The 9027-nt window shown below is 43.1% G+C and overlaps 1 pseudogene; it reads right to left on the bottom strand.

Moving 5' to 3' along the window:
* Window positions 1–5359: 5359 nt before the first annotated feature.
* Window positions 5360–9027, bottom strand: LOC116705468 (TBC1 domain family member 12-like; annotated as a pseudogene).

Here is a 9027-nt window from a genome sequence, read left to right on the forward strand (position 1 = left end):
AGACCTGGTCCCCTGAAGTCCCTGTTCAACCAGAACCGTTTGTCGGATTCTGTCTCGAAATGGCCTCCATGGTCGAATCAGTGCCCAGAAGCCAGAACTAAACAAAAGACAATTGAAAAAACGTGTGACATTTGCCAAGGCCCACAGCCTGCGAAAAGGATGGAGCTGGAAAAGTGAAGAAGAGGGAAAGGGATTTTTCAGATGAATCTTTGTTGAATTACACCACAGTCGCCGCAATATTGCAGGAGACCCTACTGGAGCCCGCATGGATCCAAGATCACCCAGAAAAATTATGGTGGGGGTACATCAGTATGGGGGTGTGCGAGAGATCTGCAGGGGAAGGCAACATCAATAGTCTCAAATACCAAGACATCTTAGCTACCTTATATTCCCAACCATAAAAGAGGCCAAATCTCCAGCAGGAATGGTGCTCCATCGCATACTTCCATCCCACTTCAAAGTTCCTCAAGGCGAAGAAGATCCAGATGGTCCAGGATGGCCGCCCAGTCACCAGACATGAAAATCATGGAGCATATGTGGGAGGAGAAAGAGGACGCATGGAAGACAACCAAAGATATGATGAACTCTGGGAGGCAGCGGACTGCTTTCCTAGCATTTCCTGATGACTTCATAAACCATGGTCTGGATCCTTGCCAGACCGCATGGGTCCAGTCCTCAAGCTCATGGAAGTCATACAAGATATTACCATTTGAATCTCACAGCACGACTATTTAATTTGCTGACATATTTTAGTATTTGTAGTAAATTTGTTCAATTTCTGTATAGGCGACAAAAACTTTTGTCTTGCCAAAATTGACTTTCTGTCTGTTAAATAAAATCTTTTCAGTGAAACTAATTTATTTCAGTGCATTGAACATCATTTGGGAGGGTTTTAGTTTTCATATGAGCTATTCTTACACCAACTGATTAATTAAAAGTCAGGTTAATAGCAGGTGTTTCTACAATATAAAGCGAAAAGACTTTTGTCAGGGACTGTATACTATGACTTTTCGACATACTTTACTATGATTCTTATCAACATACTATATGACTTTTTATTTTATCAACATACTATACTATGACTTTTTTTTACTTTACCCCGCTCGGTGAGCAAACTCCATTAACTACTAAAAGAATGAATTAAAAAGAATATTTATTTGGTGTCCGTCATTTACATGAACCATCCGTCACAGATTTATCAGACACATTAACTAACTAGCACGACTATTTCCAGGTTAGGATGAACTCTTGTCCTCAAGTCTTTTTAAATGTGTAATCTGTTGAAGATGAGCTTTAAAGAACACCACAGAAGTCAGTTTGCTGAGATATTTATTTACACATCTCTAGTGGCATTATATGAAAAGAGAGAACACATTTTACAGTTTTTTACATCACTGTGATTATGAAAAAGACAAAAAAAACTTTCACTTAAATTTAACGAGAAAATGATCAAACATAAAAACAAACATGAATACTAAATGAATTTACATGATAGTATGACATAAACAGAGAGCAACGATGAAACTTAATAAATGAAGAATATGGAACAAATGAGGGGAAATGTCCACATTAATCTCATCTTCCCTCGTCTGAACGGGTCAATAGTTTGGAGTGAGAGAGGGAACGACAACCTGCTGAGGATTCTGGGTAAGTATACACTGAAATACTGTCAAGTATGTGACGTGTTTCCTGCCTAGTAACAAGAACTATTGCACTTTTGCTTTCCTCTTCATACTAAGGAGTTACTTGGGATATCCTTAAACTTCAAAGTACACTTCAACAGCTGAGGAACATGTCGTCGTCGGGGGAAACCAGATGTACGACACCACTGCATTTCAGGAATGGAAAAAAAGGCTCATTTGAAAACATTATATGGAGCTGACAGATACGAGGAAAAAAAACCCTTGTCACCGTTTAATATCGTTTAAAACCCCACAGTTGGGCGTAGCAGTTATGTAAAAAAAAAAATAATAATTAACATGACCAAATATGGAGATAAAGGTTTCTGCCACACAGCGACTATTTAAATTCATGATTTGCCCAGTTGTGCAACATTAAAATGACAAATCTGCATCAAAGGTGCGGTAGATAAGACTTTCTGTCACATTTGCTGAAAATGACCCCGTGTTGGAGTAGAACTACACGAAGCAGGTCATTAAAAAAATATCCAGCTCTCTGGCGCCCCTACAGCCGGTAGTGGGATCTGCACAAATCCACCGCTCCTGTTCAGATGAACCAATCAGGGCGGGAGGGGGGGGGGAGGTCTAACTGTGTGTCAATCACTTTCCTGCACACGCATTCATTTCCTCATGGGGGGAGGGGTAGGGAGACCGTTTTGGGCGTTTAGCAGAAAGGGGGGGGGGGGGGGGGGGGGGGACTGGACGTTGTCGAGTCACATTTTTTCTGGATATTCGCAATCCTACCCACACCTTTTTTAGGTGTTAGTTCAACATGTGTGGTTTAACCCTCGTGTGTCCTCGGGTCAAATTTGACAAAAAAAAAAAAAATCACACAAAATGGCCTTCAAATAAGAGCTGAAAATGTCAACATTAGAAATATCAAATACTTTGGGAAAGTTTTTAAAAAAAAGCACCCACCACATTGAAAAAGCAATACAGTGTGGAAAAATCCCATCCCCATGGTTGACGATAAGAACAACAAAAAGTGAAAAACAATTATTCAGAAACCTCTCCACTGGTATTACATTTAGGAACGGAGTATTTGTGTATAACTGTCATGACAACAAACATTCAGATTGTGTTTAATTCAAAAATACTGGAAACACAAACCTGACGGTCCGGGAAAAACAATTAAAGAGTAGATGTGCTTCTCTTAACATGAAGAAATGTGGGTTTAACTTAAAAGGTCTATGTTTTCCATTTTTGAATGTTAAGATTTTGTTCAAAACCAACTAAAATCGACTGAATGAAAACACTTTTTGTGTTTTTTTGATGCAGATTGAAGGGTTTTCTTGGAGGCGACTGGATGTTTTGTTGTCTAAGATCCATGTGACTCCAACTCTGGACCCTCTTTCATGTTAATTTGAAAGGGTTGAGATTATTTTTAGGATTAGGAAACCTTCCGGGATCGTGAGACACACTGGAGACTGGGGCAGCCCTTTGAGATCTAAAAAAACGAGTTTAACACATGAAGCCCACAGGTGTGTTGAAATACGGATTCCAAAAAAAGGTTTTCATACAAAAATCAACGTTCTCACTCCGAACTCGTTAAATATGCTATAACGCTTTTCTTAACGCTGTATCAAGGTTTATTTTTCTAACGTTTTTGTCCTTTTTCTCCACTTTGATGCTTTTTTTCAATGTTCAATGTCAACTTTTACTCAATGCTATTTCAAAAACACCTCAATTATTTTTCAAATGATGTAAAATTGAATAAGACCCCAAATGAATGAAAGTAGAGAATTGTACTTGCCAAAGAGCGTTGTGGGAATCAATCTGTGATTTGGGGTAATTAAACAGAACATTGATGTAGGACACCGGGTCCATTTGAACGAGGACAACATGAGGGAAAGAGGACGTAGTATTCGAGAGACAACGGTGAGAGGGGTTGAAAGGCCGAAATTCAAACAATACAGGAATTTCCCCCCAGAGAACGGGGTTCGGGGTCCCGCTGTCACATTTCCTAAACCCGACTGTCGGGGGGGGGTGTGTAAGTACTTCAACAGACGTCAGAATGACTCTATGAGATAATAATCAAGATTTAAGAATTCATACACGGATCACACGGACATAACTCGATCTCGTAGCTGTAGTTATTCGTTAGAGCACTTGTTTTTGCCACATGTTGGTTAATAGACAAGTAGCTGGTAGATTGCTTCACTCCCGTCCTAAAAAGCAACAGTAATACATTGAGTGGCTGGTCACATTTGAAACAAGGAGGCACGTACTGCCCCTTTAATTCAGTTTGAGCTCGCCGTGTGCAGATCTGCATGATGGAGCTTCAGTCTGCGTGTATAAAGTGCTCCGATAAATCTGGATCTTTCAAAAAAAGACCCCGCGCTCCTCCTATCCCGTGTTTTTAGATCATTTAACCCAAAAACAGCATTATCAAAGCAGACTCTCTTTTTTAGCTTCTTTTTGGATCTCAATCCACATTTATGACTTGTTGATTTCCTCTTTCCCCACTCTGAAACAAAGAAATCAGTTGCAAATTGGAAACAACAGGTCCGGCTTCTCCGCTTGTCATTGGTCGGTCGTCAAGAAAGGGCTTGACGTAGTTTGTTTTTGTTTGATTCAGAAAAGTTCAAAACTTCAAAAAGACTTCAGAAAGACGCTTCGAGCTGCAACAAAAAAAAAAAAAGCCGAGGTGGCGTTTTAAAGAAGCGCTCAGGACTGCGACGCCGAGTAGGAACATCGCCTAACAGTTTGATTCATTTTATATTCAGAAGAACATTTTTAAGTACTCAACACACGTAGAAAAGACTTCTTGGCCCAATGGACCTTGGAACTTATTAGTTTCCTGTAAAACATCAAAAGCACGTAATAGTTAGTCGCCCCAGACGCGTTAGGATCACTGATGAGATGAGTATTAGTTCAATTAGAACGACTGTATTGTACAAAATTATTCAATTTCCACGCGTTTCTTCTCCATATTCTGTTGGGGGGGGGGGTTTGTTGCCCAGAGATGTCATTTTAAAAAGCTAGGAGTAAAGTAGGAGGCTAATGTATCAGCAACAAGCATGTTAGCACGAGCCATGCTACTGCAGATTCATGTCATTATTTTTTAGTCAAAGAGATTACGCTTAAAAAAGCAAAATTAATGTTGTGTAATCAAAACCTACAAGATTATCTTATTAAAACCAGAGGACTTTTTTATAGCCTCTAGAAATCATTAGACCAAAGAGTTTTGAGAATTACACGGGGCGGACGCTCTGTGTTAGTGGTTGACTGTGTCCCGGCGGGAGATGGCGGTCCTGCAAGCGAGGGAAGGGAAAACACAGAAATGATCTGCAAAAGTACTTTTAATTTCCCAGCTTCCATAGGCCGGGAGCGTAGTGTCACCAGATGCTGGAATAAAAGTTGCTTCTCGGAGAATACTGACAGCGGCCTCTGGCGTGGGACGGACCGACCCCCGAGCTCCTCAGATGCACTGGAGGATCAGATTAGATTCTGCCCTGTCGAGGCCCGGCAGGCTCGTGCCGCTCGAGCTCTCGTAGCGAGCCTCTCGGGGTGAGCGTTGAGTCGGGCACGAGGCTTCAAGCCGCACAGCGAGCCCTTCGTCTCAGACATCATCGCAGCTCGATCCGTGGGACGATTCGGTTTGAGAAAGACGGGCGCAGCGGCGGAGGGTCGGCTAGCGTTAGCTTCTCAGAGCCGGGCTGGTGTTTTTCTCCGTCTCTTTATTTCCATCCTTCATCAATGCGGAAAAACACTGAGAGAAACACATGGAATTAAACTTTATGAGAGGTAGAAAACACATGACTACGTTGACGTGCACATTTATTCGGGTTTCTTTTGCCTTTATTCATAAAGAAAGGCAATATTCTAACTAAGCTGTGTTCATGGTTAATTAAAGTATTGATTAATATTCCCGTTTGCAAAATAGGATTTTCTTTCTAAAGGTTTTCGGCGGTGGAGGATGTTGGAGCGTGTGAACGCGCTCCCTTTCATTCCTTCAACCAGCTCCTTGAAACGCGCATGGCGATGTGCAGAATCCAAAAACTGCTGGTATCCAAGTCTTTGAGAATGTCTAAAAGAAGCCTGGTTTTCCTTCTTTTTTTTTGACCATTCATCTCTACCGCAGCCTTGCAGGTTGGTTGGTTGCTTGTGCACAGAACATAGCAACGCACAGAGCTGACCTTAGGCGTAAACTGTCACTAACTGCAGTAAAAAACCCTAGACTATTCAACAACGTTCCACTTCAGGATTTCTCTGGTGCCACCGGGAATTCCACCGAATGTCCCGTCCTCTGTCTCTGTGTTGGCGCTCTAACCTGCGGCTGATTTCTGAGGACCATGTTACTGGTCCTCAGGTCCTGCAGGGTAAATCCAGAAGCTAGCTAGACTATCTGTCCAATCTGAGTTTCTGTTGACGACTGAAACTACTTTCTAAACGTACACGTTTGACCAAACAAGTTCTTTGACTAGACTGCTGTTTAGCAGCGGCACCGTGGCTCTGTCCGGCGCTTAGCCCCGCCCAAGACAATTGTGTGGTTTTTAAGAACTGCCAGTAAACCAGAGCATGTTTTTCTCCCATCAGAATGCTGTGGGATTACACAGACTCTTACGCTGCGCTGTGGAGGAGGTCTGGCAATGCAAGACTATAAAACTAGATTGAGACGCAGATTCTGAATGGCTGTATACTTAGCAAAACTTTTTCACATAAAACCTGAACAATACCTGCATATGCCATGTTGTATTGTAAAAGGTTCAATTCTTCACAAATCTACGAGCAATTCAACATAAGCAGTTAAGCTGACCTCGATCGAATTCGGAATACGTCATATTCGAATATTAGTGGAATATCAGCGTGGATGGAACGTACTCATTGACTGACGGTGCCCTGGACTCGGAGTGTGATGCTGACCTGAGCCAGCGGCGGTCCTGCTGACCATGTGTGTGTTGGCCATGGCGATGAAGAGTGTGGTGCTGCAGGTCCTCGGCAGCCGGGTTAGGAACTGAGCAATGTGGATGAAGTTCCATCTGGAGCAGGACGTCCTCGAGAAGAGCCAGGATGCCGAGCCCAGTCCGAAACAAAACTCTCCTCCCCGTCCCGCAGAAGACGTCCCACACCCGACACGCCACGTCCAGGGAGAGACTTGCTGTACAGGGTGAAGATCTGCACAGAGAACACACAGTTACTAACACACGGTTACTTTTCCAAAGATAAAGGCTTTATTCAAAGGTTATTTTTGTGTATAATCACAAAGACTCCACCTCTGTGTATTCCCACGTAACCAGTAGCAGAGTCTGGTGATACGGCACTCACCAGTCGATCAGATAGAGGTCGGGGGTCAGGCTGTTGGTTGGAAGTGGCTGAAGAGCGAGGTAGATTTCTCCTCAAAGAAAACCTCAAAGGCTGCGAAATACTTCAACATCTGACACAGACAGACAGACAGACAGACAGACAGACAAGACAGACAGACAGACAGACAGACAGAAGACAGAGAGTAAAGAGAGGATGTGGTCAAGGCCACACTGGAAGAATGAGAATACATCAAGGTGATCAAACTGAGTACTGTGGAATAACTATTGTGTCTTTTTGTGTACCAGTTCGTGGTCCACTGAAGAAGGCCATCTGACAGGGTTTGTTGAGCAGGTTGGCGAAGGTGATGAAGGCTTCGCCTCCTCCAGGTTGAGGATCAGCACAGCAGCGATGAACGACATGCCCTGGACCTGAAACACGACGGGGACACAGACTCCAGATCAGCAGGGAGGACTGAGAACTGGCCGTTTGGATTATGTTGTGTTGGGTAGTTTGTTATAGCAAGGATCACATTCAAAAACAAGTGTTTACCAAAGTGTCGTGAGAATTCAAGAAAACCATGAAAAAAACACAATAAACTACTTAAAAGACTTGACATAATATAAAAGTGTTTTTCAAAGTCGAGAATAAAGATTAGTTTAAAGACGGGATTTAAAAACAGTGGAGCTATGGAATCAACTGAGGGTCTTATATGTTGAGCTTGTAAAAACGTGTCACTGGAAAATTCTTGTGTATGTGCAACAATTGTTTTAGCTGAAGAATTATTCATGTATGTGTGAAAACGTTTGGTAGCTCTAGTAAAATTTGTGCATGTGTTAAAGAGTTGTGTAGTTTAGGGCCCTATTTTAACGATCTAAATGCACCAACCAGATAATGGCTGGTTCGTGGACAGTGTCTAAAGGATTGCATATATTTATTTGAATCTTTGCATGTGTGTGTGTGCGCTGTGCATGAGCCTAAGAGTATTTTACCATTGTGCAGTTAAAATAAAAATGAATGCCGGGTTATTGAGTGTAGAGGGTTTTGTTGGTCGATGGCGCGATCAATTTCCGCTTGCCTCAAGATAGCAAAACGCTCAGAATGCACCTGACACACCTCCCTGTAAGACCAGCCCGCCCATGGGTCCAGAGATGGCGCAGGTGCCTCTATCAAACAAAGTGGGCGCTGGACGGGAAATAACAACTGCGTAGGTGTTACTAGCAAAGACAATGCGTCGGGCTTTGCGCAATAAACAGGGGAAAGACCTTCAAAGATGAAATATAACACAATTCTGACTGTAAACAACTAAAATATCAAATATTATCTTTTGAGGGTGGAGGGAAAAATCAAACTCACGTAGCCAATGTAGGTCTGTAACAGGTGTAGGCCCCCAGCACGCTGTGGAGGAGATCATGGTAGGGGCCGCTGCAGAGAGAAAGAAAGGGTGGTAATGATTAATAGACAGAGAGAATACACGCACGGACGGCGCGCGCACGTACACACAAAACACAGCGCACACCACATGCACGCGCGGACCACACACACACACACACACACACACCACACACACACACACACACACACACAACACACACACACACACACAGATAAAAACATGGCACCTGCTACAGATCAAATACCTTCTGAAGATGAAGAGAGAGGGGAAGGTTTTGGAAATGTCCAGCTTGATGAGATCCAGACTGGACTCTCTGTCAGCCAGAGACGCTCCTCCGTCTACCAGGGAAACACACAAGAGGAAAGTTTAATGTCATACTGTAGACTTGTTTCAGACCTGAATAGAGCTCCATAGCGACCGACCCCAGTCTGCTTTTTGAAAAGGACTCCCGTTCAAGTGTCCCATTGACTTCAAAAATGCTATAAAAAGAGTTTTAGTGTCTGGAACAAAGCCAACCAGGCTCCTGCTCCTCCTCTCCTCCTCCTCCTCCTCTCCTCCTCCTCTCCTCTCCCTTTCCCTCCTCCTGTCACCTTTTGTCAACTTTTTGACACCTTTTCAATGCCCTTTGTTGCATTTTTGTCCCTTTTCGGATGTCGTCACCGTCTTTGCCTCTGTGTTGGCGTTAACCCCGGTGATTTCTGAGGACAT

The sequence above is a fragment of the Etheostoma spectabile genome, chromosome 17 (assembly GCF_008692095.1).
Source record: "Etheostoma spectabile isolate EspeVRDwgs_2016 chromosome 17, UIUC_Espe_1.0, whole genome shotgun sequence".
Lineage (NCBI taxonomy): Eukaryota > Metazoa > Chordata > Actinopteri > Perciformes > Percidae > Etheostoma > Etheostoma spectabile.